General features: G+C 46.1%; 33 non-coding genes across 33 annotated transcripts; all 33 read left to right on the top strand.

Annotated features, from left to right (window-relative positions):
- The first annotated feature begins 359 nt into the window (after positions 1-359).
- On the top strand, positions 360-446 carry trnay-gua (transfer RNA tyrosine (anticodon GUA)). Its single transcript is given in 2 exon segments — positions 360-396; positions 411-446. It is a non-coding gene; the product is annotated as a tRNA-Tyr (tRNA).
- Positions 447-1,037: 591 nt separating this feature from the next.
- Positions 1,038-1,124, top strand: trnay-gua (transfer RNA tyrosine (anticodon GUA)). The gene is given in 2 exon segments: positions 1,038-1,074; positions 1,089-1,124. It is a non-coding gene; the product is annotated as a tRNA-Tyr (tRNA).
- A 591-nt stretch (positions 1,125-1,715) lies between these two features.
- trnay-gua (transfer RNA tyrosine (anticodon GUA)) lies at positions 1,716-1,802 on the top strand. Its single transcript is given in 2 exon segments — positions 1,716-1,752; positions 1,767-1,802. It is a non-coding gene; the product is annotated as a tRNA-Tyr (tRNA).
- A 1,269-nt stretch (positions 1,803-3,071) lies between these two features.
- Positions 3,072-3,158, top strand: trnay-gua (transfer RNA tyrosine (anticodon GUA)). The gene is given in 2 exon segments: positions 3,072-3,108; positions 3,123-3,158. It is a non-coding gene; the product is annotated as a tRNA-Tyr (tRNA).
- A 591-nt stretch (positions 3,159-3,749) lies between these two features.
- On the top strand, positions 3,750-3,836 carry trnay-gua (transfer RNA tyrosine (anticodon GUA)). The gene is given in 2 exon segments: positions 3,750-3,786; positions 3,801-3,836. It is a non-coding gene; the product is annotated as a tRNA-Tyr (tRNA).
- A 591-nt stretch (positions 3,837-4,427) lies between these two features.
- Positions 4,428-4,514, top strand: trnay-gua (transfer RNA tyrosine (anticodon GUA)). Its single transcript is given in 2 exon segments — positions 4,428-4,464; positions 4,479-4,514. It is a non-coding gene; the product is annotated as a tRNA-Tyr (tRNA).
- A 592-nt stretch (positions 4,515-5,106) lies between these two features.
- trnay-gua (transfer RNA tyrosine (anticodon GUA)) lies at positions 5,107-5,193 on the top strand. The gene is given in 2 exon segments: positions 5,107-5,143; positions 5,158-5,193. It is a non-coding gene; the product is annotated as a tRNA-Tyr (tRNA).
- A 591-nt stretch (positions 5,194-5,784) lies between these two features.
- trnay-gua (transfer RNA tyrosine (anticodon GUA)) lies at positions 5,785-5,871 on the top strand. Its single transcript is given in 2 exon segments — positions 5,785-5,821; positions 5,836-5,871. It is a non-coding gene; the product is annotated as a tRNA-Tyr (tRNA).
- Positions 5,872-6,462: 591 nt separating this feature from the next.
- On the top strand, positions 6,463-6,549 carry trnay-gua (transfer RNA tyrosine (anticodon GUA)). Its single transcript is given in 2 exon segments — positions 6,463-6,499; positions 6,514-6,549. It is a non-coding gene; the product is annotated as a tRNA-Tyr (tRNA).
- Positions 6,550-7,818: 1,269 nt separating this feature from the next.
- On the top strand, positions 7,819-7,905 carry trnay-gua (transfer RNA tyrosine (anticodon GUA)). The gene is given in 2 exon segments: positions 7,819-7,855; positions 7,870-7,905. It is a non-coding gene; the product is annotated as a tRNA-Tyr (tRNA).
- Positions 7,906-8,496: 591 nt separating this feature from the next.
- On the top strand, positions 8,497-8,583 carry trnay-gua (transfer RNA tyrosine (anticodon GUA)). Its single transcript is given in 2 exon segments — positions 8,497-8,533; positions 8,548-8,583. It is a non-coding gene; the product is annotated as a tRNA-Tyr (tRNA).
- A 592-nt stretch (positions 8,584-9,175) lies between these two features.
- Positions 9,176-9,262, top strand: trnay-gua (transfer RNA tyrosine (anticodon GUA)). Its single transcript is given in 2 exon segments — positions 9,176-9,212; positions 9,227-9,262. It is a non-coding gene; the product is annotated as a tRNA-Tyr (tRNA).
- A 591-nt stretch (positions 9,263-9,853) lies between these two features.
- On the top strand, positions 9,854-9,940 carry trnay-gua (transfer RNA tyrosine (anticodon GUA)). The gene is given in 2 exon segments: positions 9,854-9,890; positions 9,905-9,940. It is a non-coding gene; the product is annotated as a tRNA-Tyr (tRNA).
- Positions 9,941-10,531: 591 nt separating this feature from the next.
- trnay-gua (transfer RNA tyrosine (anticodon GUA)) lies at positions 10,532-10,618 on the top strand. Its single transcript is given in 2 exon segments — positions 10,532-10,568; positions 10,583-10,618. It is a non-coding gene; the product is annotated as a tRNA-Tyr (tRNA).
- A 591-nt stretch (positions 10,619-11,209) lies between these two features.
- Positions 11,210-11,296, top strand: trnay-gua (transfer RNA tyrosine (anticodon GUA)). Its single transcript is given in 2 exon segments — positions 11,210-11,246; positions 11,261-11,296. It is a non-coding gene; the product is annotated as a tRNA-Tyr (tRNA).
- Positions 11,297-11,887: 591 nt separating this feature from the next.
- Positions 11,888-11,974, top strand: trnay-gua (transfer RNA tyrosine (anticodon GUA)). The gene is given in 2 exon segments: positions 11,888-11,924; positions 11,939-11,974. It is a non-coding gene; the product is annotated as a tRNA-Tyr (tRNA).
- A 591-nt stretch (positions 11,975-12,565) lies between these two features.
- On the top strand, positions 12,566-12,652 carry trnay-gua (transfer RNA tyrosine (anticodon GUA)). Its single transcript is given in 2 exon segments — positions 12,566-12,602; positions 12,617-12,652. It is a non-coding gene; the product is annotated as a tRNA-Tyr (tRNA).
- Positions 12,653-13,243: 591 nt separating this feature from the next.
- On the top strand, positions 13,244-13,330 carry trnay-gua (transfer RNA tyrosine (anticodon GUA)). Its single transcript is given in 2 exon segments — positions 13,244-13,280; positions 13,295-13,330. It is a non-coding gene; the product is annotated as a tRNA-Tyr (tRNA).
- A 591-nt stretch (positions 13,331-13,921) lies between these two features.
- Positions 13,922-14,008, top strand: trnay-gua (transfer RNA tyrosine (anticodon GUA)). Its single transcript is given in 2 exon segments — positions 13,922-13,958; positions 13,973-14,008. It is a non-coding gene; the product is annotated as a tRNA-Tyr (tRNA).
- Positions 14,009-14,600: 592 nt separating this feature from the next.
- On the top strand, positions 14,601-14,687 carry trnay-gua (transfer RNA tyrosine (anticodon GUA)). The gene is given in 2 exon segments: positions 14,601-14,637; positions 14,652-14,687. It is a non-coding gene; the product is annotated as a tRNA-Tyr (tRNA).
- Positions 14,688-15,278: 591 nt separating this feature from the next.
- Positions 15,279-15,365, top strand: trnay-gua (transfer RNA tyrosine (anticodon GUA)). Its single transcript is given in 2 exon segments — positions 15,279-15,315; positions 15,330-15,365. It is a non-coding gene; the product is annotated as a tRNA-Tyr (tRNA).
- A 591-nt stretch (positions 15,366-15,956) lies between these two features.
- Positions 15,957-16,043, top strand: trnay-gua (transfer RNA tyrosine (anticodon GUA)). The gene is given in 2 exon segments: positions 15,957-15,993; positions 16,008-16,043. It is a non-coding gene; the product is annotated as a tRNA-Tyr (tRNA).
- Positions 16,044-16,634: 591 nt separating this feature from the next.
- trnay-gua (transfer RNA tyrosine (anticodon GUA)) lies at positions 16,635-16,721 on the top strand. The gene is given in 2 exon segments: positions 16,635-16,671; positions 16,686-16,721. It is a non-coding gene; the product is annotated as a tRNA-Tyr (tRNA).
- Positions 16,722-17,313: 592 nt separating this feature from the next.
- Positions 17,314-17,400, top strand: trnay-gua (transfer RNA tyrosine (anticodon GUA)). The gene is given in 2 exon segments: positions 17,314-17,350; positions 17,365-17,400. It is a non-coding gene; the product is annotated as a tRNA-Tyr (tRNA).
- A 591-nt stretch (positions 17,401-17,991) lies between these two features.
- On the top strand, positions 17,992-18,078 carry trnay-gua (transfer RNA tyrosine (anticodon GUA)). The gene is given in 2 exon segments: positions 17,992-18,028; positions 18,043-18,078. It is a non-coding gene; the product is annotated as a tRNA-Tyr (tRNA).
- A 1,270-nt stretch (positions 18,079-19,348) lies between these two features.
- On the top strand, positions 19,349-19,435 carry trnay-gua (transfer RNA tyrosine (anticodon GUA)). The gene is given in 2 exon segments: positions 19,349-19,385; positions 19,400-19,435. It is a non-coding gene; the product is annotated as a tRNA-Tyr (tRNA).
- Positions 19,436-20,027: 592 nt separating this feature from the next.
- On the top strand, positions 20,028-20,114 carry trnay-gua (transfer RNA tyrosine (anticodon GUA)). Its single transcript is given in 2 exon segments — positions 20,028-20,064; positions 20,079-20,114. It is a non-coding gene; the product is annotated as a tRNA-Tyr (tRNA).
- Positions 20,115-20,705: 591 nt separating this feature from the next.
- On the top strand, positions 20,706-20,792 carry trnay-gua (transfer RNA tyrosine (anticodon GUA)). The gene is given in 2 exon segments: positions 20,706-20,742; positions 20,757-20,792. It is a non-coding gene; the product is annotated as a tRNA-Tyr (tRNA).
- Positions 20,793-22,061: 1,269 nt separating this feature from the next.
- trnay-gua (transfer RNA tyrosine (anticodon GUA)) lies at positions 22,062-22,148 on the top strand. Its single transcript is given in 2 exon segments — positions 22,062-22,098; positions 22,113-22,148. It is a non-coding gene; the product is annotated as a tRNA-Tyr (tRNA).
- Positions 22,149-22,738: 590 nt separating this feature from the next.
- trnay-gua (transfer RNA tyrosine (anticodon GUA)) lies at positions 22,739-22,825 on the top strand. Its single transcript is given in 2 exon segments — positions 22,739-22,775; positions 22,790-22,825. It is a non-coding gene; the product is annotated as a tRNA-Tyr (tRNA).
- A 592-nt stretch (positions 22,826-23,417) lies between these two features.
- On the top strand, positions 23,418-23,504 carry trnay-gua (transfer RNA tyrosine (anticodon GUA)). The gene is given in 2 exon segments: positions 23,418-23,454; positions 23,469-23,504. It is a non-coding gene; the product is annotated as a tRNA-Tyr (tRNA).
- A 591-nt stretch (positions 23,505-24,095) lies between these two features.
- trnay-gua (transfer RNA tyrosine (anticodon GUA)) lies at positions 24,096-24,182 on the top strand. The gene is given in 2 exon segments: positions 24,096-24,132; positions 24,147-24,182. It is a non-coding gene; the product is annotated as a tRNA-Tyr (tRNA).
- A 584-nt stretch (positions 24,183-24,766) lies between these two features.
- Positions 24,767-24,853, top strand: trnay-gua (transfer RNA tyrosine (anticodon GUA)). The gene is given in 2 exon segments: positions 24,767-24,803; positions 24,818-24,853. It is a non-coding gene; the product is annotated as a tRNA-Tyr (tRNA).
- The last annotated feature ends 123 nt before the right edge of the window (positions 24,854-24,976 follow it).

The raw sequence follows: 24,976 nt of genomic DNA on the forward strand, positions 1-24,976 counted from the left end.
TTTCCCCAGAAGCAAATTATTCCCTGACCGGGAACAAACCCCGGGACGCGGCGGTGAGAGCGCAGAATCCTAACCACGAGAACATCGTGGAGAAGGCAAAAGCGATTTCGCAGTGAGGGGGCTAAACAGCATTCTTTACCGTCGGCTCACTTTTTCTCTATCCCCAAACGCAACTACTTGCAATCAAAGGGGATGTAGCTCAGCGGAAGAGAGTGTTGGTTGCTTGAATGAGGACCTGGGTTCAATCTCCAGCATCTCCACGAAACCACCAAACTCAGCAGATTACATTTTTAACGGGAACATATGTGCCTGCAGCACTTATGACCATCTAGGTGATGGCATTTGTCTAAATCTGACAACCTTCGATAGCTCAGTTGGTAGAGCGGAGGACTGTAGGTGAAAGTGCAGCAATCCTTAGGTCGCTGGTTCAAATCCGGCTCGAAGGATTGTGTATTTTCTTGTGGCTTAAGCCAACGTTTTGACAGCAGTGCACTTTGACATGTGCTTGACAAACAAATTAACTTTCCCTGAGTGCTGAAATCTTCATTTGTTGACCTTTGATAGGAATGTTGGTAGAGCAGCAGAGAGTACTTACATTTGCAACAATCCTTCGGTCACTGGCTCACACGAGGATAACTTTTTCTGCAGTTGTGCCAAGTTTTTGATTTTTGCCTAGTGTTTCCCCAGAAGCAAATTATTCCCTAACCGGGAACAAACCCCGGGACGCGGCGGTAAGAGCGCAGAATCCTAACCACTAGAACATCGTGGAGAAGGCAAAAGCGATTTCGCAGTGAGGGGGCTAAACAGCATTCTTTACCGTCGGCTCACTTTTTCTCTATCCCCAAACGCAACTACTTGCAATCAAAGGGGATGTAGCTCATCGGAAGAGAGTGTTGGTTGCTTGAATGAGGACCTGGGTTCAATCTCCAGCATCTCCACGAAACCACCAAACTCAGCAGATTACATTTTTAACAGGAACATATGTGCCTGCAGCACTTATGACCATCTAGGTGATGGCATTTGTCTAAATCTTACAACCTTCAATAGCTCAGTTGGTAGAGCGGAGGACTGTAGGTGAAAGTGCAGCAATCCTTAGGTCGCTGGTTCAAATCCGGCTTGAAGGATTGTGTATTTTCTTGTGGCTTACGCCAACGTTTTGACAGCGGTGCACTTTGACATGCGCTTGACAAACAAATTAACTTTCCCTGAGTTCCAAAATCTTCGATTGTTGACCTTTGATAGGAATGTTGGTAGAGCAGCAGAGAGTACTTAAAATTGCAACAATCCTTCGGTCACTGGCTCACACGAGGATAACTTTTTCTGCAGTTGTGCCAAGTTTTTGATTTTTGCCTAGTGTTTCCCCAGAAGCAAATTATTCCCTGACCGGGAACAAACCCCGGGACGCGGCGGTGAGAGCGCAGAATCCTAACCACGAGAACATCGTGGAGAAGGCAAAAGCGATTTCGCAGTGAGGGGGCTAAACAGCATTCTTTACCGTCGGCTCACTTTTTCTCTATCCCCAAACGCAACTACTTGCAATCAAAGGGGATGTAGCTCAGCGGAAGAGAGTGTTGGTTGCTTGAATGAGGACCTGGGTTCAATCTCCAGCATCTCCACGAAACCACCAAACTCAGCAGATTACATTTTTAACGGGAACATATGTGCCTGCAGCACTTATGACCATCTAGGTGATGGCATTTGTCTAAATCTGACAACCTTCGATAGCTCAGTTGGTAGAGCGGAGGACTGTAGGTGAAAGTGCAGCAATCCTTAGGTCGCTGGTTCAAATCCGGCTCGAAGGATTGTGTATTTTCTTGTGGCTTAAGCCAACGTTTTGACAGCAGTGCACTTTGACATGTGCTTGACAAACAAATTAACTTTCCCTGAGTGCTGAAATCTTCATTTGTTGACCTTTGATAGGAATGTTGGTAGAGCAGCAGAGAGTACTTAAATTTGCAACAATCCTTCGGTCACTGGCTCACACGAGGATAACTTTTTCTGCAGTTGTGCCAAGTTTTTGATTTTTGCCTAGTGTTTCCCCAGAAGCAAATTATTCCCTGACCGGGAACAAACCCCGGGACGCGGCGGTAAGAGCGCAGAATCCTAACCACTAGAACATCGTGGAGAAGGCAAAAGCGATTTCGCAGTGAGGGGGCTAAACAGCATTCTTTACCGTCGGCTCACTTTTTCTCTATCCCCAAACGCAACTACTTGCAATCAAAGGGGATGTAGCTCAGCGGAAGAGAGTGTTGGTTGCTTGAATGAGGACCTGGGTTCAATCTCCAGCATCTCCACGAAACCACCAAACTCAGCAGATTACATTTTTAACGGGAACATATGTGTCTGCCGTCCTTCTGACCATCTAGGTGATGGCATTTGTCTAAATTAGACAACCTTCGATAGCTCAGTTGGTAGAGCGGAGGACAGTAGGTGAAAGTGCAGCAATCCTTAGGTCGCTGTTTCAAATCCGGCTCGAAGGATTGAGTATTTTCTTGTGGCTTACGCCAACGTTTTGACAGCGGTGCACTTTGACATGCGCTTGACAAACAAATTAACTTTCCCTGAGTTCCAAAATCTTCGATTGTTGACCTTTGATAGGAATGTTGGTAGAGCAGCAGAGAGTACTTAAAATTGCAACAATCCTTCGGTCACTGGCTCACACGAGGATAACTTTTTCTGCAGTTGTGCCAAGTTTTTGATTTTTGCCTAGTGTTTCCCCAGAAGCAAATTATTCCCTGACCGGGAACAAACCCCGGGACGCGGCGGTGAGAGCGCAGAATCCTAACCACGAGAACATCGTGGAGAAGGCTAAAGCGATTTCGCAGTGAGGGGGCTAAACAGCATTCTTTACCGTCGGCTCACTTTTTCTCTATCCCCAAACGCAACTACTTGCAATCAAAGGGGATGTAGCTCAGCGGAAGAGAGTGTTGGTTGCTTGAATGAGGACCTGGGTTCAATCTCCAGCATCTCCACGAAACCACCAAACTCAGCAGATTACTTTTTTAACGGGAACATATGTGTCTGCAGCACTTCTGACCATCTAGTTGATTGCATTTGTCTAAATCTGACAACCTTCGATAGCTCAGTTGGTAGAGCGGAGGACTGTAGGTGAAAGTGCAGCAGTCCTTAGGTCGCTGGTTCAAATCCGGCTCGAAGGATTGTGTTTTTTCTTGTGGCTTACGCCAACGTTTTGACAGCAGTGCACTTTGACATGTGCTTGACAAACAAATTAACTTTCCCTGAGTGCTGAAATCTTCAATTGTTGACCTTTGATAGGAATGTTGGTAGAGCAGCAGAGAGTACTTAAATTTCCAACAATCCTTCGGTCACTGGCTCACACGAGGATAACTTTTTCTGCAGTTGTGCCAAGTTTTTGATTTTTGCCTAGTGTTTCCCCAGAAGCAAATTATTCCCTGACCGGGAACAAATCCCGGGACGCGGCGGTAAGAGCACAGAATCCTAACCACTAGAACATCGTGGAGAAGGCAAAAGCGATTTCGCAGTGAGGGGGCTAAACAGCATTCTTTACCGTCGGCTCACTTTTTCTCTATCCCCAAAGCCAACTACTTGCAATCAAAGGGGATGTAGCTCAGCGGAAGAGAGTGTTGGTTGCTTGAATGAGGACCTGGGTTCAATCTCCAGCATCTCCACGAAACCACCAAACTCAGCAGATTACTTTTTTAACGGGAACATATGTGTCTGCAGCACTTCTGACCATCTAGTTGATGGCATTTGTCTAAATCTGACAACCTTCGATAGCTCAGTTGGTAGAGCGGAGGACTGTAGGTGAAAGTGCAGCAATCCTTAGGTCGCTGGTTCAAATCCGGCTCGAAGGATTGTGTATTTTCTTGTGGCTTACGCCAACGTTTTGACAGCAGTGCACTTTGACATGTGCTTGACAAACAAATTAACTTTCCCTGAGTGCCGAAATCATCAATTGTTGACCTTTGATAGGAATGTTGCTAGAACAGCAGAGAGTACTTAAACTTGCAACAATCCTTCGGTCACCGGCTCACACGAGGATAACTTTTTCTGCAGTTGTGCCAAGTTTTTGATTTTTGCCTAGTGTTTCCCCAGAAGCAAATTATTCCCTGACCGGGAACAAACCCCGGGACGCGGCGGTAAGAGCGCAGAATCCTAACCACTAGAACATCGTGGAGAAGGCAAAAGCGATTTCGCAGTGAGGGGGCTAAACAGCATTCTTTACCGTCGGCTCACTTTTTCTCTATCCCCAAAGCCAACTACTTGCAATCAAAGGGGATGTAGCTCAGCGGAAGAGAGTGTTGGTTGCTTGAATGAGGACCTGGGTTCAATCTCCAGCATCTCCACGAAACCACCAAACTCAGCAGATTACTTTTTTAACGGGAACATATGTGTCTGCAGCACTTCTGACCATCTAGGTGATGGCATTTGTCTAAATCTGGCAACCTTCGATAGCTCAGTTGGTAGAGCGGAGGACTGTAGGTGAAAGTGCAGCAATCCTTAGGTCGCTGGTTCAAATCCGGCTCGAAGGATTGTGTATTTTCTTGTGGCTTACGCCAACGTTTTGACAGCAGTGCACTTTGACATGTGCTTGACAAACAAATTAACTTTCCCTGAGTGCCCGAAATCATCAATTGTTTACCTTTGATAGGAATGTTGCTAGAACAGCAGAGAGTACTTAAAATTGCAACAATCCTTCGGTCACTGGCTCACACGAGGATAACTTTTTCTGCAGTTGTGCCAAGTTTTTGATTTTTGCCTAGTGTTTCCCCAGAAGCAAATTATTCCCTGACCGGGAACAAACCCCGGGACGCGGCGGTGAGAGCGCAGAATCCTAACCACTAGAACATCGTGGAGAAGGCAAAAGCGATTTCGCAGTGAGGGGGCTAAACAGCATTCTTTACCGTCGGCTCACTTTTTCTCTATCCCCAAACGCAACTACTTGCAATCAAAGGGGATGTAGCTCATCGGAAGAGAGTGTTGGTTGCTTGAATGAGGACCTGGGTTCAATCTCCAGCATCTCCACGAAACCACCAAACTCAGCAGATTACATTTTTAACAGGAACATATGTGCCTGCAGCACTTATGACCATCTAGGTGATGGCATTTGTCTAAATCTGACAACCTTCAATAGCTCAGTTGGTAGAGCGGAGGACTGTAGGTGAAAGTGCAGCAATCCTTAGGTCGCTGGTTCAAATCCGGCTTGAAGGATTGAGTATTTTCTTGTGGCTTACGCCAACGTTTTGACAGCGGTGCACTTTGACATGCGCTTGACAAACAAATTAACTTTCCCTGAGTTCCAAAATCTTCGATTGTTGACCTTTGATAGGAATGTTGGTAGAGCAGCAGAGAGTACTTAAAATTGCAACAATCCTTCGGTCACTGGCTCACACGAGGATAACTTTTTCTGCAGTTGTGCCAAGTTTTTGATTTTTGCCTAGTGTTTCCCCAGAAGCAAATTATTCCCTGACCGGGAACAAACCCCGGGACGCGGCGGTGAGAGCGCAGAATCCTAACCACGAGAACATCGTGGAGAAGGCAAAAGCGATTTCGCAGTGAGGGGGCTAAACAGCATTCTTTACCGTCGGCTCACTTTTTCTCTATCCCCAAACGCAACTACTTGCAATCAAAGGGGATGTAGCTCAGCGGAAGAGAGTGTTGGTTGCTTGAATGAGGACCTGGGTTCAATCTCCAGCATCTCCACGAAACCACCAAACTCAGCAGATTACATTTTTAACGGGAACATATGTGCCTGCAGCACTTATGACCATCTAGGTGATGGCATTTTTCTAAATCTGACAACCTTCGATAGCTCAGTTGGTAGAGCGGAGGACTGTAGGTGAAAGTGCAGCAATCCTTAGGTCGCTGGTTCAAATCCGGCTCGAAGGATTGTGTATTTTCTTGTGGCTTAAGCCAACGTTTTGACAGCAGTGCACTTTGACATGTGCTTGACAAACAAATTAACTTTCCCTGAGTGCTGAAATCTTCATTTGTTGACCTTTTATAGGAATGTTGGTAGAGCAGCAGAGAGTACTTAAATTTGCAACAATCCTTCGGTCACTGGCTCACACGAGGATAACTTTTTCTGCAGTTGTGCCAAGTTTTTGATTTTTGCCTAGTGTTTCCCCAGAAGCAAATTATTCCCTGACCGGGAACAAACCCCGGGACGCGGCGGTAAGAGCGCAGAATCCTAACCACTAGAACATCGTGGAGAAGGCAAAAGCGATTTCGCAGTGAGGGGGCTAAACAGCATTCTTTACCGTCGGCTCACTTTTTCTCTATCCCCAAACGCAACTACTTGCAATCAAAGGGGATGTAGCTCAGCGGAAGAGAGTGTTGGTTGCTTGAATGAGGACCTGGGTTCAATCTCCAGCATCTCCACGAAACCACCAAACTCAGCAGATTACATTTTTAACGGGAACATATGTGTCTGCCGTCCTTCTGACCATCTAGGTGATGGCATTTGTCTAAATTAGACAACCTTCGATAGCTCAGTTGGTAGAGCGGAGGACTGTAGGTGAAAGTGCAGCAATCCTTAGGTCGCTGTTTCAAATCCGGCTCGAAGGATTGAGTATTTTCTTGTGGCTTACGCCAACGTTTTGACAGCGGTGCACTTTGACATGCGCTTGACAAACAAATTAACTTTCCCTGAGTTCCAAAATCTTCGATTGTTGACCTTTGATAGGAATGTTGGTAGAGCAGCAGAGAGTACTTAAAATTGCAACAATCCTTCGGTCACTGGCTCACACGAGGATAACTTTTTCTGCAGTTGTGCCAAGTTTTTGATTTTTGCCTAGTGTTTCCCCAGAAGCAAATTATTCCCTGACCGGGAACAAACCCCGGGACGCGGCGGTGAGAGCGCAGAATCCTAACCACGAGAACATCGTGGAGAAGGCAAAAGTGATTTCGCAGTGAGGGGGCTAAACAGCATTCTTTACCGTCGGCTCACTTTTTCTCTATCCCCAAACGCAACTACTTGCAATCAAAGGGGATGTAGCTCAGCGGAAGAGAGTGTTGGTTGCTTGAATGAGGACCTGGGTTCAATCTCCAGCATCTCCACGAAACCACCAAACTCAGCAGATTACATTTTTAACGGGAACATATGTGCCTGCAGCACTTATGACCATCTAGGTGATGGCATTTGTCTAAATCTGACAACCTTCGATAGCTCAGTTGGTAGAGCGGAGGACTGTAGGTGAAAGTGCAGCAATCCTTAGGTCGCTGGTTCAAATTTGGCTCGAAGGATTGTGTATTTTCTTGTGGCTTAAGCCAACGTTTTGACAGCAGTGCACTTTGACATGTGCTTGACAAACAAATTAACTTTCCCTGAGTGCTGAAATCTTCAATTGTTGACCTTTGATAGGAATGTTGGTAGAGCAGCAGAGAGTACTTAAATTTCCAACAATCCTTCGGTCACTGGCTCACACGAGGATAACTTTTTCTGCAGTTGTGCCAAGTTTTTGATTTTTGCCTAGTGTTTCCCCAGAAGCAAATTATTCCCTGACCGGGAACAAATCCCGGGACGCGGCGGTAAGAGCGCAGAATCCTAACCACTAGAACATCGTGGAGAAGGCAAAAGCGATTTCGCAGTGAGGGGGCTAAACAGCATTCTTTACCGTCGGCTCACTTTTTCTCTATCCCCAAACGCAACTACTTGCAATCAAAGGGGATGTAGCTCAGCGGAAGAGAGTGTTGGTTGCTTGAATGAGGACCTGGGTTCAATCTCCAGCATCTCCACGAAACCACCAAACTCAGCAGATTACTTTTTTAACGGGAACATATGTGCCTGCAGCACTTATGACCATCTAGGTGATGGCATTTGTCTAAATCTGACAACCTTCGATAGCTCAGTTGGTAGAGCGGAGGACTGTAGGTGAAAGTGCAGCAATCCTTAGGTCGCTGGTTCAAATCCGGCTCGAAGGATTGTGTATTTTCTTGTGGCTTAAGCCAACGTTTTGACAGCAGTGCACTTTGACATGTGCTTGACAAACAAATTAACTTTCCCTGAGTGCTGAAATCTTCAATTGTTGACCTTTGATAGGAATGTTGCTAGAACAGCAGAGAGTACTTAAACTTGCAACAATCCTTCGGTCACCGTCTCACACGAGGATAACTTTTTCTGCAGTTGTGCCAAGTTTTTGATTTTTGCCTAGTGTTTCCCCAGAAGCAAATTATTCCCTGACCGGGAACAAACCCCGGGACGCGGCGGTAAGAGCGCAGAATCCTAACCACTAGAACATCGTGGAGAAGGCAAAGGCGATTTCGCAGTGAGGGGGCTAAACAACATTCTTTACCGTCGGCTCACTTTTTCTCTATCCCCAAAGCCAACTACTTGCAATCAAAGGGGATGTAGCTCAGCGGGAGAGAGTTTTGGTTGCTTGAATGAGGAGCTGGGTTCAATCTCCAGCATCTCCACGAAACCACCAAACTCAGCAGATTACTTTTTTAACGGGAACATATGTGTCTGCAGCACTTCTGACCATCTAGGTGATGGCATTTGTCTAAATCTGACAACCTTCGATAGCTCAGTTGGTAGAGCGGAGGACTGTAGGTGAAAGTGCAGCAATCCTTAGGTCGCTGGTTCAAATCCGGCTCGAAGGATTGTGTATTTTCTTGTGGCTTACGCCAACGTTTTGACAGCAGTGCACTTTGACATGTGCTTGACAAACAAATTAACTTTCCCTGAGTGCCCGAAATCATCAATTGTTTACCTTTGATAGGAATGTTGCTAGAACAGCAGAGAGTACTTAAAATTGCAACAATCCTTCGGTCACTGGCTCACACGAGGATAACTTTTTCTGCAGTTGTGCCAAGTTTTTGATTTTTGCCTAGTGTTTCCCCAGAAGCAAATTATTCCCTGACCGGGAACAAACCCCGGGACGCGGCGGTGAGAGCGCAGAATCCTAACCACTAGAACATCGTGGAGAAGGCAAAAGCGATTTCGCAGTGAGGGGGCTAAACAGCATTCTTTACCGTCGGCTCACTTTTTCTCTATCCCCAAACGCAACTACTTGCAATCAAAGGGGATGTAGCTCATCGGAAGAGAGTGTTGGTTGCTTGAATGAGGACCTGGGTTCAATCTCCAGCATCTCCACGAAACCACCAAACTCAGCAGATTACATTTTTAACAGGAACATATGTGCCTGCAGCACTTATGACCATCTAGGTGATGGCATTTGTCTAAATCTGACAACCTTCAATAGCTCAGTTGGTAGAGCGGAGGACTGTAGGTGAAAGTGCAGCAATCCTTAGGTCGCTGGTTCAAATCCGGCTTGAAGGATTGAGTATTTTCTTGTGGCTTACGCCAACGTTTTGACAGCGGTGCACTTTGACATGCGCTTGACAAACAAATTAACTTTCCCTGAGTTCCAAAATCTTCGATTGTTGACCGTTGATAGGAATGTTGGTAGAGCAGCAGAGAGTACTTAAAATTGCAACAATCCTTCGGTCACTGGCTCACACGAGGATAACTTTTTCTGCAGTTGTGCCAAGTTTTTGATTTTTGCCTAGTGTTTCCCCAGAAGCAAATTATTCCCTGACCGGGAACAAACCCCGGGACGCGGCGGTGAGAGCGCAGAATCCTAACCACGAGAACATCGTGGAGAAGGCAAAAGCGATTTCGCAGTGAGGGGGCTAAACAGCATTCTTTACCGTCGGCTCACTTTTTCTCTATCCCCAAACGCAACTACTTGCAATCAAAGGGGATGTAGCTCAGCGGAAGAGAGTGTTGGTTGCTTGAATGAGGACCTGGGTTCAATCTCCAGCATCTCCACGAAACCACCAAACTCAGCAGATTACATTTTTAACGGGAACATATGTGCCTGCAGCACTTATGACCATCTAGGTGATGGCATTTGTCTAAATCTGACAACCTTCGATAGCTCAGTTGGTAGAGCGGAGGACTGTAGGTGAAAGTGCAGCAATCCTTAGGTCGCTGGTTCAAATCCGGCTCGAAGGATTGTGTATTTCCTTGTGGCTTAAGCCAACATTTTGACAGCAGTGCACTTTGACATGTGCTTGACAAACAAATTAACTTTCCCTGAGTGCTGAAATCTTCAATTGTTGACCTTTGATAGGAATGTTGGTAGAGCAGCAGAGAGTACTTAAATTTCCAACAATCCTTCGGTCACTGGCTCACACGAGGATAACTTTTTCTGCAGTTGTGCCAAGTTTTTGATTTTTGCCTAGTGTTTCCCCAGAAGCAAATTATTCCCTGACCGGGAACAAATCCCGGGACGCGGCGGTAAGAGCGCAGAATCCTAACCACTAGAACATCGTGGAGAAGGCAAAAGCGATTTTGCAGTGAGGGGGCTAAACAGCATTCTTTACCGTCGGCTCACTTTTTCTCTATCCCCAAACGCAACTACTTGCAATCAAAGGGGATGTAGCTCAGCGGAAGAGAGTGTTGGTTGCTTGAATGAGGACCTGGGTTCAATCTCCAGCATCTCCACGAAACCACCAAACTCAGCAGATTACTTTTTTAACGGGAACATATGTGTCTGCAGCACTTCTGACCATCTAGTTGATGGCATTTGTCTAAATCTGACAACCTTCGATAGCTCAGTTGGTAGAGCGGAGGACTGTAGGTGAAAGTGCAGCAATCCTTAGGTCGCTGGTTCAAATCCGGCTCGAAGGATTGTGTATTTTCTTGTGGCTTACGCCAACGTTTTGACAGCAGTGCACTTTGACATGTGCTTGACAAACAAATTAACTTTCCCTGAGTGCCGAAATCATCAATTGTTGACCTTTGATAGGAATGTTGCTAGAACAGCAGAGAGTACTTAAACTTGCAACAATCCTTCGGTCACCGGCTCACACGAGGATAACTTTTTCTGCAGTTGTGCCAAGTTTTTGATTTTTGCCTAGTGTTTCCCCAGAAGCAAATTATTCCCTGACCGGGAACAAACCCCGGGACGCGGCGGTGAGAGCGCAGAATCCTAACCACTAGAACATCGTGGAGAAGGCAAAAGCGATTTCGCAGTGAGGGGGCTAAACAGCATTCTTTACCGTCGGCTCACTTTTTCTCTATCCCCAAAGCCAACTACTTGCAATCAAAGGGGATGTAGCTCATCGGAAGAGAGTGTTGGTTGCTTGAATGAGGACCTGGGTTCAATCTCCAGCATCTCCACGAAACCACCAAACTCAGCAGATTACATTTTTAACAGGAACATATGTGCCTGCAGCACTTATGACCATCTAGGTGATGGCATTTGTCTAAATCTGACAACCTTCAATAGCTCAGTTGGTAGAGCGGAGGACTGTAGGTGAAAGTGCAGCAATCCTTAGGTCGCTGGTTCAAATCCGGCTTGAAGGATTGAGTATTTTCTTGTGGCTTACGCCAACGTTTTGACAGCGGTGCACTTTGACATGCGCTTGACAAACAAATTAACTTTCCCTGAGTTCCAAAATCTTCGATTGTTGACCTTTGATAGGAATGTTGGTAGAGCAGCAGAGAGTACTTAAAATTGCAACAATCCTTCGGTCACTGGCTCACACGAGGATAACTTTTTCTGCAGTTGTGCCAAGTTTTTGATTTTTGCCTAGTGTTTCCCCAGAAGCAAATTATTCCCTGACCGGGAACAAACCCCGGGACGCGGCGGTGAGAGCGCAGAATCCTAACCACGAGAACATCGTGGAGAAGGCAAAAGCGATTTCGCAGTGAGGGGGCTAAACAGCATTCTTTACCGTCGGCTCACTTTTTCTCTATCCCCAAACGCAACTACTTGCAATCAAAGGGGATGTAGCTCAGCGGAAGAGAGTGTTGGTTGCTTGAATGAGGACCTGGGTTCAATCTCCAGCATCTCCACGAAACCACCAAACTCAGCAGATTACATTTTTAACGGGAACATATGTGCCTGCAGCACTTATGACCATCTAGGTGATGGCATTTGTCTAAATCTGACAACCTTCGATAGCTCAGTTGGTAGAGCGGAGGACTGTAGGTGAAAGTGCAGCAATCCTTAGGTCGCTGGTTCAAATCCGGCTCGAAGGATTGTGTATTTTCTTGTGGCTTAAGCCAACGTTTTGACAGCAGTGCACTTTGACATGTGCTTGACAAACAAATTAACTTTCCCTGAGTGCTGAAATCTTCAATTGTTGACCTTTGATAGGAATGTTGGTAGAGCAGCAGAGAGTACTTAAATTTGCAACAATCCTTCGGTCACTGGCTCACACGAGGATAACTTTTTCTGCAGTTGTGCCAAGTTTTTGATTTTTGCCTAGTGTTTCCCCAGAAGCAAATTATTCCCTGACCGGGAACAAACCCCGGGACGCGGCGGTAAGAGCGCAGAATCCTAACCACTAGAACATCGTGGAGAAGGCAAAAGCGATTTCGCAGTGAGGGGGCTAAACAGCATTCTTTACCGTCGGCTCACTTTTTCTCTATCCCCAAAGCCAACTACTTGCAATCAAAGGGGATGTAGCTCAGCGGAAGAGAGTGTTGGTTGCTTGAATGAGGACCTGGGTTCAATCTCCAGCATCTCCACGAAACCACCAAACTCAGCAGATTACTTTTTTAACGGGAACATATGTGTCTGCAGCACTTCTGACCATCTAGTTGATGGCATTTGTCTAAATCTGACAACCTTCGATAGCTCAGTTGGTAGAGCGGAGGACTGTAGGTGAAAGTGCAGCAATCCTTAGGTCGCTGGTTCAAATCCGGCTCGAAGGATTGTGTATTTTCTTGTGGCTTACGCCAACGTTTTGACAGCAGTGCACTTTGACATGTGCTTGACAAACAAATTAACTTTCCCTGAGTGCTGAAATCTTCAATTGTTGACCTTTGATAGGAATGTTGGTAGAGCAGCAGAGAGTACTTAAATTTGCAACAATCCTTCGGTCACTGGCTCACACGAGGATAACTTTTTCTGCAGTTGTGCCAAGTTTTTGATTTTTGCCTAGTGTTTCCCCAGAAGCAAATTATTCCCTGACCGGGAACAAACCCCGGGACGCGGCGGTAAGAGCGCAGAATCCTAACCACTAGAACATCGTGGAGAAGGCAAAAGCGATTTCGCAGTGAGGGGGCTAAACAGCATTCTTTACCGTCGGCTCACTTTTTCTCTATCCCCAAAGCCAACTACTTGCAATCAAAGGGGATGTAGCTCAGCGGAAGAGAGTGTTGGTTGCTTGAATGAGGACCTGGGTTCAATCTCCAGCATCTCCACGAAACCACCAAACTCAGCAGATTACTTTTTTAACGGGAACATATGTGTCTGCAGCACTTCTGACCATCTAGTTGATGGCATTTGTCTAAATCTGACAACCTTCGATAGCTCAGTTGGTAGAGCGGAGGACTGTAGGTGAAAGTGCAGCAATCCTTAGGTCGCTGGTTCAAATCCGGCTCGAAGGATTGTGTATTTTCTTGTGGCTTACGCCAACGTTTTGACAGCAGTGCACTTTGACATGTGCTTGACAAACAAATTAACTTTCCCTGAGTGCCGAAATCATCAATTGTTGACCTTTGATAGGAATGTTGCTAGAACAGCAGAGAGTACTTAAACTTGCAACAATCCTTCGGTCACCGGCTCACACGAGGATAACTTTTTCTGCAGTTGTGCCAAGTTTTTGATTTTTGCCTAGTGTTTCCCCAGAAGCAAATTATTCCCTGACCGGGAACAAACCCCGGGACGCGGCGGTAAGAGCGCAGAATCCTAACCACTAGAACATCGTGGAGAAGGCAAAAGCGATTTCGCAGTGAGGGGGCTAAACAGCATTCTTTACCGTCGGCTCACTTTTTCTCTATCCCCAAAGCCAACTACTTGCAATCAAAGGGGATGTAGCTCAGCGGAAGAGAGTGTTGGTTGCTTGAATGAGGACCTGGGTTCAATCTCCAGCATCTCCACGAAACCACCAAACTCAGCAGATTACTTTTTTAACGGGAACATATGTGTCTGCAGCACTTCTGACCATCTAGGTGATGGCATTTGTCTAAATCTGGCAACCTTCGATAGCTCAGTTGGTAGAGCGGAGGACTGTAGGTGAAAGTGCAGCAATCCTTAGGTCGCTGGTTCAAATCCGGCTCGAAGGATTGTGTATTTTCTTGTGGCTTACGCCAACGTTTTGACAGCAGTGCACTTTGACATGTGCTTGACAAACAAATTAACTTTCCCTGAGTGCCCGAAATCATCAATTGTTTACCTTTGATAGGAATGTTGCTAGAACAGCAGAGAGTACTTAAAATTGCAACAATCCTTCGGTCACTGGCTCACACGAGGATAACTTTTTCTGCAGTTGTGCCAAGTTTTTGATTTTTGCCTAGTGTTTCCCCAGAAGCAAATTATTCCCTGACCGGGAACAAACCCCGGGACGCGGCGGTGAGAGCGCAGAATCCTAACCACTAGAACATCGTGGAGAAGGCAAAAGCGATTTCGCAGTGAGGGGGCTAAACAGCATTCTTTACCGTCGGCTCACTTTTTCTCTATCCCCAAACGCAACTACTTGCAATCAAAGGGGATGTAGCTCATCGGAAGAGAGTGTTGGTTGCTTGAATGAGGACCTGGGTTCAATCTCCAGCATCTCCACGAAACCACCAAACTCAGCAGATTACATTTTTAACAGGAACATATGTGCCTGCAGCACTTATGACCATCTAGGTGATGGCATTTGTCTAAATCTGACAACCTTCAATAGCTCAGTTGGTAGAGCGGAGGACTGTAGGTGAAAGTGCAGCAATCCTTAGGTCGCTGGTTCAAATCCGGCTTGAAGGATTGAGTATTTTCTTGTGGCTTACGCCAACGTTTTGACAGCGGTGCACTTTGACATGCGCTTGACAAACAAATTAACTTTCCCTGAGTTCCAAAATCTTCGATTGTTGACCTTTGATAGGAATGTTGGTAGAGCAGCAGAGAGTACTTAAAATTGCAACAATCCTTCGGTCACTTGCTCACACGAGGATAACTTTTTCTGCAGTTGTGCCAAGTTTTTGATTTTTGCCTAGTGTTTCCCCAGAAGCAAATTATTCCCTGACCGGGAACAAACCCCGGGACGCGGCGGTGAGAGCGCAGAATCCTAACCACAAGAACATCGTGGAGAAGGCAAAAGCGATTTCGCAGTGAGGGGGCTAAACAGCATTCTTTACCGTCGGCTCACTTTTTCTCTATCCCCAAACGCAACTACTTGCAATCAAAGGGGATGTAGCTCAGCGGAAGAGAGTGTTGGTTGCTTGAATGAGGACCTGGGTTCAATCTCCAGCATCTCCACGAAACCACCAAACTCAGCAGATTACATTTTTAACGGGAACATATGTGCCTGCAGCACTTATGACCATCTAGGTGATGGCATTTGTCTAAATCTGACAACCTTCGATAGCTCAGTTGGTAGAGCGGAGGACTGTAGGTGAAAGTGCAGCAATCCTTAGGTCGCTGGTTCAAATCCGGCTCGAAGGATTGTGTATTTTCTTGTGGCTTAAGCCAACGTTTTGACAGCAGTGCACTTTGACATGTGCTTGACAAACAAATTAACTTTCCCTGAGTGCTGAAATCTTCATTTGTTGACCTTTGATAGGAATGTTGGTAGAGCAGCAGAGAGTACTTAAATTTGCAACAATCCTTCGGTCACTGGCTCACACGAGGATAACTTTTTCTGCAGTTGTGCCAAGTTTTTGATTTTTGCCTAGTGTTTCCCCAGAAGCAAATTATTCCCTGACCGGGAACAAACCCCGGGACGCGGCGGTAAGAGCGCAGAATCCTAACCACTAGAACATCGTGGAGAAGGCAAAAGCGATTTCGCAGTGAGGGGGCTAAACAGCATTCTTTACCGTCGGCTCACTTTTTCTCTATCCCCAAAGCCAACTACTTGCAATCAAAGGGGATGTAGCTCAGCGGAAGAGAGTGTTGGTTGCTTGAATGAGGACCTGGGTTCAATCTCCAGCATCTCCACGAAACCACCAAACTCAGCAGATTACTTTTTTAACGGGAACATATGTGTCTGCAGCACTTCTGACCATCTAGTTGATGGCATTTGTCTAAATCTGACAACCTTCGATAGCTCAGTTGGTAGAGCGGAGGACTGTAGGTGAAAGAGCAGCAATCCTTAGGTCGCTGGTTCAAATCCGGCTCGAAGGATTGTGTATTTTCTTGTGGCTTACGCCAACGTTTTGACAGCAGTGCACTTTGACATGTGCTTGACAAACAAATTAACTTTCCCTGAGTGCCGAAATCATCAATTGTTGACCTTTGATAGGAATGTTGCTAGAACAGCAGAGAGTACTTAAACTTGCAACAATCCTTCGGTCACCGGCTCACACGAGGATAACTTTTTCTGCAGTTGTGCCAAGTTTTTGATTTTTGCCTAGTGTTTCCCCAGAAGCAAATTATTCCCTGACCGGGAACAAACCCCGGGACGCGGCGGTAAGAGCGCAGAATCCTAACCACTAGAACATCGTGGAGAAGGCAAAAGCGATTTCGCAGTGAGGGGGCTAAACAGCATTCTTTACCGTCGGCTCACTTTTTCTCTATCCCCAAAGCCAACTACTTGCAATCAAAGGGGATGTAGCTCAGCGGAAGAGAGTGTTGGTTGCTTGAATGAGGACCTGGGTTCAATCTCCAGCATCTCCACGAAACCACCAAACTCAGCAGATTACTTTTTTAACGGGAACATATGTGTCTGCAGCACTTCTGACCATCTAGGTGATGGCATTTGTCTAAATCTGACAACCTTCGATAGCTCAGTTGGTAGAGCGGAGGACTGTAGGTGAAAGTGCAGCAATCCTTAGGTCGCTGGTTCAAATCCGGCTCGAAGGATTGTGGATTTTCTTGTGGCTTACGCCAACGTTTTGACAGCAGTGCACTTTGACATGTGCTTGACAAACAAATTAACTTTCCCTGAGTGCCCGAAATCATCAATTGTTTACCTTTGATAGGAATGTTGCTAGAACAGCAGAGAGTACTTAAAATTGCAACAATCCTTCGGTCACTGGCTCACACGAGGATAACTTTTTCTGCAGTTGTGCCAAGTTTTTGATTTTTGCCTAGTGTTTCCCCAGAAGCAAATTATTCCCTGACCGGGAACAAACCCCGGGACGCGGCGGTAAGAGCGCAGAATCCTAACCACTAGAACATCGTGGAGAAGGCAAAAGCGATTTCGCAGTGAGGGGGCTAAACAGCATTCTTTACCGTCGGCTCACTTTTTCTCTATCCCCAAAGCCAACTACTTGCAATCAAAGGGGATGTAGCTCAGCGGAAGAGAGTGTTGGTTGCTTGAATGAGGACCTGGGTTCAATCTCCAGCATCTCCACGAAACCACCAAACTCAGCAGATTACTTTTTTAACGGGAACATATGTGTCTGCAGCACTTCTGACCATCTAGTTGATGGCATTTGTCTAAATCTGACAACCTTCGATAGCTCAGTTGGTAGAGCGGAGGACTGTAGGTGAAAGAGCAGCAATCCTTAGGTCGCTGGTTCAAATCCGGCTCGAAGGATTGTGTATTTTCTTGTGGCTTACGCCAACGTTTTGACAGCAGTGCACTTTGACATGTGCTTGACAAACAAATTAACTTTCCCTGAGTGCCGAAATCATCAATTGTTGACCTTTGATAGGAATGTTGCTAGAACAGCAGAGAGTACTTAAACTTGCAACAATCCTTCGGTCACCGGCTCACACGAGGATAACTTTTTCTGCAGTTGTGCCAAGTTTTTGATTTTTGCCTAGTGTTTCCCCAGAAGCAAATTATTCCCTGACCGGGAACAAACCCCGGGACGCGGCGGTAAGAGCGCAGAATCCTAACCACTAGAACATCGTGGAGAAGGCAAAAGCGATTTCGCAGTGAGGGGGCTAAACAGCATTCTTTACCGTCGGCTCACTTTTTCTCTATCCCCAAAGCCAACTACTTGCAATCAAAGGGGATGTAGCTCAGCGGAAGAGAGTGTTGGTTGCTTGAATGAGGACCTGGGTTCAATCTCCAGCATCTCCACGAAACCACCAAACTCAGCAGATTACTTTTTTAACGGGAACATATGTGTCTGCAGCACTTCTGACCATCTAGGTGATGGCATTTGTCTAAATCTGACAACCTTCGATAGCTCAGTTGGTAGAGCGGAGGACTGTAGGTGAAAGTGCAGCAATCCTTAGGTCGCTGGTTCAAATCCGGCTCGAAGGATTGTGGATTTTCTTGTGGCTTACGCCAACGTTTTGACAGCAGTGCACTTTGACATGTGCTTGACAAACAAATTAACTTTCCCTGAGTGCCTGAAATCATCAATTGTTTACCTTTGATAGGAATGTTGCTGGAACAGCAGAGAGTACTTAAAATTGCAACAATCCTTCGGTCACTGGCTCACACGAGGATAACTTTTTCTGCAGTTGTGCCAAGTTTTTGATTTTTGCCTAGTGTTTCCCCAGAAGCAAATTATTCCCTGACCGGGAACAAACCCCGGGACGCGGCGGTGAGAGCGCAGAATCCTAACCACTAGAACATCGTGGAGAAGGCAAAAGCGATTTCGCAGTGAGGGGGCTAAACAGCATTCTTTACCGTCGGCTCACTTTTTCTCTATCCCCAAACGCAACTACTTGCAATCAAAGGGGATGTAGCTCATCGGAAGAGAGTGTTGGTTGCTTGAATGAGGACCTGGGTTCAATCTCCAGCATCTCCACGAAACCACCAAACTCAGCAGATTACATTTTTAACAGGAACATATGTGCCTGCAGCACTTATGACCATCTAGGTGATGGCATTTGTCTAAATCTGACAACCTTCAATAGCTCAGTTGGTAGAGCGGAGGACTGTAGGTGAAAGTGCAGCAATCCTTAGGTCACTGGTTCAAATCCGGCTCGAAGGATTGTGTATTTTCTTGTGGCTTAAGCCAACGTTTTGACAGCAGTGCACTTTGACATGTGCTTGACAAACAAATTAACTTTCCCTGAGTGCTGAAATCTTCAATTGTTGACCTTTGATAGGAATGTTGGTAGAGCAGCAGAGAGTACTTAAATTTGCAACAATCCTTCGGTCACTGGCTCACACGAGGATAACTTTTTCTGCAGTTGTGCCAAGTTTTTGATTTTTGCCTAGTGTTTCCCCAGAAGCAAATTATTCCCTGACCGGGAACAAACCCCGGGACGCGGCGGTAAGAGCGCAGAATCCTAACCACTAGAACATCTTGGAGAAGGCAAAAGCGATTTCGCAGTGAGGGGGCTAAACAGCATTCTTTACCGTCGGCTCACTTTTTCTCTATCCCCAAAGCCAACTACTTGCAATCAAAGGGGATGTAGCTCAGCGGAAGAGAGTGTTGGTTGCTTGAATGAGGACCTGGGTTCAATCTCCAGCATCTCCACGAAACCACCAAACTCAGCAGATTACTTTTTTAACGGGAACATATGTGTCTGCAGCACTTCTGACCATCTAGTTGATGGCATTTGTCTAAATCTGACAACCTTCGATAGCTCAGTTGGTAGAGCGGAGGACTGTAGGTGAAAGTGCAGCAATCCTTAGGTCGCTGGTTCAAATCCGGCTCGAAGGATTGTGTATTTTCTTGTGGCTTACGCCAACGTTTTGACAGCAGTGCACTTTGACATGTGCTTGACAAACAAATTAACTTTCCCTGAGTGCCCGAAATCATCAGTTGTTTACCTTTGATAGGAATGTTGCTAGAACAGCAGAGAGTACTTAAAATTGCAACAATCCTTCGGTCACTGGCTCACACGAGGATAACTTTTTCTGCAGTTGTGCCAAGTTTTTGATTTTTGCCTAGTGTTTCCCCAGAAGCAAATTATTCCCTGACCGGGAACAAACCCCGGGACGCGGCGGTAAGAGCGCAGAATCCTAACCACTAGAACATCGTGGAGAAGGCAAAAGCGATTTCGCAGTGAGGGGGCTAAACAGCATTCTTTACCGTCGGTTCACTTTTTCTCTATCCCCAAACGCAACTACTTGCAATCAAAGGGGATGTAGCTCATCGGAAGAGAGTGTTGGTTGCTTGAATGAGGACCTGGGTTCAATCTCCAGCATCTCCACGAAACCACCAAACTCAGCAGATTACATTTTTAACAGGAACATATGTGCCTGCAGCACTTATGACCATCTAGGTGATGGCATTTGTCTAAATCTGACAACCTTCAATAGCTCAGTTGGTAGAGCGGAGGACTGTAGGTGAAAGTGCCGCAATCCTTAGGTCGCTGGTTCAAATCCGGCTTGAAGGATTGAGTATTTTCTTGTGGCTTACGCCAACGTTTTGACAGCGGTGCACTTTGACATGCGCTTGACAAACAAATTAACTTTCCCTGAGTTCCAAAATCTTCGATTGTTGACCTTTGATAGGAATGTTGGTAGAGCAGCAGAGAGTACTTAAAATTGCAACAATCCTTCGGTCACTGGCTCACACGAGGATAACTTTTTCTGCAGTTGTGCCAAGTTTTTGATTTTTGCCTAGTGTTTCCCCAGAAGCAAATTATTCCCTGACCGGGAACAAACCCCGGGACGCATCGGTGAGAGCGCAGAATCCTAACCACGAGAACATCGTGGAGAAGGCAAAAGCGATTTCGCAGTGAGGGGGCTAAACAGCATTCTTTACCGTCGGCTCACTTTTTCTCTATCCCCAAACGCAACTACTTGCAATCAAAGGGGATGTAGCTCAGCGGAAGAGAGTGTTGGTTGCTTGAATGAGGACCTGGGTTCAATCTCCAGCATCTCCACGAAACCTCCAAACTCAGCAGATTACATTTTTAACGGGAACATATGTGCCTGCAGCACTTATGACCATCTAGGTGATGGCATTTGTCTAAATCTGACAACCTTCAATAGCTCAGTTGGTAGAGCGGAGGACTGTAGGTGAAAGTGCAGCAATCCTTAGGTCGCTGGTTCAAATCCGGCTAGAAGGATTGAGTATTTTCTTGTGGCTTACGCCAACGTTTTGACAGCGGTGCACTTTGACATGCGCTTGACAAACAAATTAACTTTCCCTGAGTTCCAAAATCTTCGATTGTTGACCTTTGATAGGAATGTTGGTAGAGCAGCAGAGAGTACTTAAAATTGCAACAATCCTTCGGTCACTGGCTCACACGAGGATAACTTTTTCTGCAGTTGTGCCAAGTTTTTGATTTTTGCCTAGTGTTTCCCCAGAAGCAAATTATTCCCTGACCGGGAACAAACCCTGGGACGCGGCGGTGAGAGCGCCGAATCCTAACCACTAGAACATTGTGGAGAAGGCAAAAGCGATTTCGCAGTGAGGGGGCTAAACAGCATTCTTTACCGTCGGCTCACTTTTTCTCTATCCCCAAACGCAACTATTTGCAATCAAAGGGGATGTAGCTCAGCGGAAGAGAGTGTTGGTTGCTTGAATGAGGACCTGGGTTGGACCTCCAGCATCTCCACGAAACTACCAAACTCAGCAGATTACATCTTTAACGGGAACATATGTGTCTGCAGCACTTCTGACAATCTAGTTGATGGCATTTGTCTATATTTGACAACCTTCGATAGCTCAGTTGGTAGAGCGGAGGACTGTAGGTGAAAGTGCACCAATCTTTAGGTCGCTGGTTCAAATCAGGCTCGAAGGATTGTGTATTTTCTTGTGGCTTACGCCAACGTTTTGACAGCAGTGCACTTTGACATGTGCTTGACAAACAAATTAACTTTCCCTGAGTGCCGAAATCTTCGATTGTTGACCTTTGATAGGAATGTTGGTAGAGCAGCAGAGAGTACTTAAAATTGCAACAATCCTTCGGTCACCGGCTCACACGAGGATAACTTTTTCTGCAGTTATGCCAAGTTTTTGATTTTTGCCTAGTGTTTCCCCAGAAGCAAATTATTCCCTGACCGGGAACAAACTCCGGGACGCGGCGGTAAGAGCGCAGAATCCTAACCACTAGAACATTGTGGAGAAGGCAAAAGCGATTTCGCAGTGAGGGGGCTAAACAGCATTCTTTACCGTCGGCTCACTTTTTCTCCATCCCCAAACGCAACTACTTGCAATCAAAGGGGATGTAGCTCAGCGGAAGAGAGTGTTGGTTGCTTGAATGTGGACCTGGGATCAATCTCCAGCATCTCCACGAAACCACCAAACTCAGCAGATTACATTTTTAACGGGAACATATGTGTCTGCCGTCCTTCTGACCATCTAGGTGATGGCATTTGTCTAAATTTGACAACCTTCGATAGCTCAGTTGGTAGAGCGGAGGACTGTAGGTGAAAGAGCAGCAATCCTTAGGTCGCTGGTTCAAATCCGGCTCGAAGGATTGTGTATTTTCTTGTGGCTTACGCCAACGTTTTGACAGCAGTGCATTTGACATGTGCTTGACAAACAAATTAACTTTCCCTGAGTGCCGAAATCATCAATTGTTGACCTTTGATAGGAATGTTGCTAGAACAGCAGAGAGTACTTAAACTTGCAACAATCCTTCGGTCACCGGCTCACACGAGGATAACTTTTTCTGCAGTTGTGCCAAGTTTTTGATTTTTGCCTAGTGTTTCCCCAGAAGCAAATTATTCCCTGACCGGGAACAAACCCCGGGACGCGGCGGTAAGAGCGCAGAATCCTAACCACTAGAACATCGTGGAGAAGGCAAAAGCGATTTCGCAGTGAGGGGGCTAAACAGCATTCTTTACCGTCGGCTCACTTTTTCTCTATCCCCAAAGCCAACTACTTGCAATCAAAGGGGATGTAGCTCAGCGGAAGAGAGTGTTGGTTGCTTGAATGAGGACCTGGGTTCAATCTCCAGCATCTCCACGAAACCACCAAACTCAGCAGATTACTTTTTTAACGGGAACATATGTGTCTGCAGCACTTCTGACCATCTAGGTGATGGCATTTGTCTAAATCCGACAACCTTCGATAGCTCAGTTGGTAGAGCGGAGGACTGTAGGTGAAAGTGCAGCAATCCTTAGGTCGCTGGTTCAAATCCGGCTCGAAGGATTGTGTATTTTCTTGTGGCTTACGCCAACGTTTTGACAGCAGTGCACTTTGACATGTGCTTGACAAACAAATTAACTTTCCCTGAGTGCCCGAAATCATCAATTGTTTACCTTTGATAGGAATGTTGCTAGAACAGCAGAGAGTACTTAAAATTGCAACAATCCTTCGGTCACTGGCTCACACGAGGATAACTTTTTCTGCAGTTGTGCCAAGTTTTTGATTTTTGCCTAGTGTTTCCCCAGAAGCAAATTATTCCCTGACCGGGAACAAACCCCGGGACGCGGCGGTGAGAGCGCAGAATCCTAACCACTAGAACATCGTGGAGAAGGCAAAAGCGATTTCGCAGTGAGGGGGCTAAACAGCATTCTTTACCGTCGGCTCACTTTTTCTCTATCCCCAAACGCAACTACTTGCAATCAAAGGGGATGTAGCTCAGCGGAAGAGAGTGTTGGTTGCTTGAATGAGGACCTGGGTTCAATCTCCAGCATCTCCACGAAACCACCAAACTCAGCAGATTACATTTTTAACGGGAACATATGTGCCTGCAGCACTTATGACCATCTAGGTGATGGCATTTGTCTAAATCTGACAACCTTCGATAGCTCAGTTGGTAGAGCGGAGGACTGTAGGTGAAAGTGCAGCAATCCTTAGGTCGCTGGTTCAAATCCGGCTCGAAGGATTGTGTATTTTCTTGTGGCTTAAGCCAACGTTTTGACAGCAGTGCACTTTGACATGTGCTTGACAAACAAATTAACTTTCCCTGAGTGCTGAAATCTTCAATTGTTGACCTTTGTTAGGAATGTTGGTAGAGCAGCAGAGAGTACTTAAATTTGCAACAATCCTTCTTTCACTGGCTCACACGAGGATAACTTTTTCTGCAGTTGTGCCAAGTTTTTGATTTTTGCCTAGTGTTTCCCCAGAAGCAAATTATTCCCTGACCGGGAACAAACCCCGGGACGCGGCGGTAAGAGCGCAGAATCCTAACCACTAGAACATCGTGGAGAAGGCAAAAGCGATTTCGCAGTGAGGGGGCTAAACATCATTCTTTACCGTCGGCTCACTTTTTCTCTATCCCCAAAGCCAACTACTTGCAATCAAAGGGGATGTAGCTCAGCGGAAGAGAGTGTTGGTTGCTTGAATGAGGACCTGGGTTCAATCTCCAGCATCTCCACGAAACCACCAAACTCAGCAGATTACTTTTTTAACGGGAACATATGTGTCTGCAGCACTTCTGACCATCTAGTTGATGGCATTTGTCTAAATCTGACAACCTTCGATAGCTCAGTTGGTAGAGCGGAGGACTGTAGGTGAAAGTGCAGCAATCCTTAGGTCGCTGTTTCAAATCCGGCTCGAAGGATTCTGTATTTTCTTGTGGCTTACGCCAACGTTTTGACAGCAGTGCACTTTGACATGTGCTTGACAAACAAATTAACTTTCCCTGAGTGCCCGAAATCATCAGTTGTTTACCTTTGATAGGAATGTTGCTAGAACAGCAGAGAGTACTTAAAATTGCAACAATCCTTCGGTCACTGGCTCACACGAGGATAACTTTTTCTGCAGTTGTGCCAAGTTTTTGATTTTTGCCTAGTGTTTCCCCAGAAGCAAATTATTCCCTGACCGGGAACAAACCCCGGGACGCGGCGGTAAGAGCGCAGAATCCTAACCACTAGAACATCGTGGAGAAGGCAAAAGCGATTTCGCAGTGAGGGGGCTAAACAGCATTCTTTACCGTCGGCTCACTTTTTCTCTATCCCCAAACGCAACTACTTGTAATCAAAGGGGATGTAGCTCATCGGAAGAGAGTGTTGGTTGCTTGAATGAGGACCTGGGTTCAATCTCCAGCATCTCCACCAAACTCAGCAGATTACATTTTTAACAGGAACATATGTGCCTGCAGCACTTATGACCATCTAGGTGATGGCATTTGTCTAAATCTGACAACCTTCAATAGCTCAGTTGGTAGAGCGGAGGACTGTAGGTGAAAGTGCAGTAATCCTTAGGTCGCTGGTTCAAATCCGGCTAGAAGGATTGAGTATTTTCTTGTGGCTTACGCCAACGTTTTGACAGCAGTGCACTTTGACATGTGCTTGACAAACAAATTAACTTTCCCTGAGTGCCGAAATCTTCGATTGTTGACCTTTGATAGGAATG

Source organism: Salmo salar, chromosome 07 (genome assembly GCF_965601325.2).
Source record: "Salmo salar chromosome 07, fSalSal1, whole genome shotgun sequence".
Lineage (NCBI taxonomy): Eukaryota > Metazoa > Chordata > Actinopteri > Salmoniformes > Salmonidae > Salmo > Salmo salar.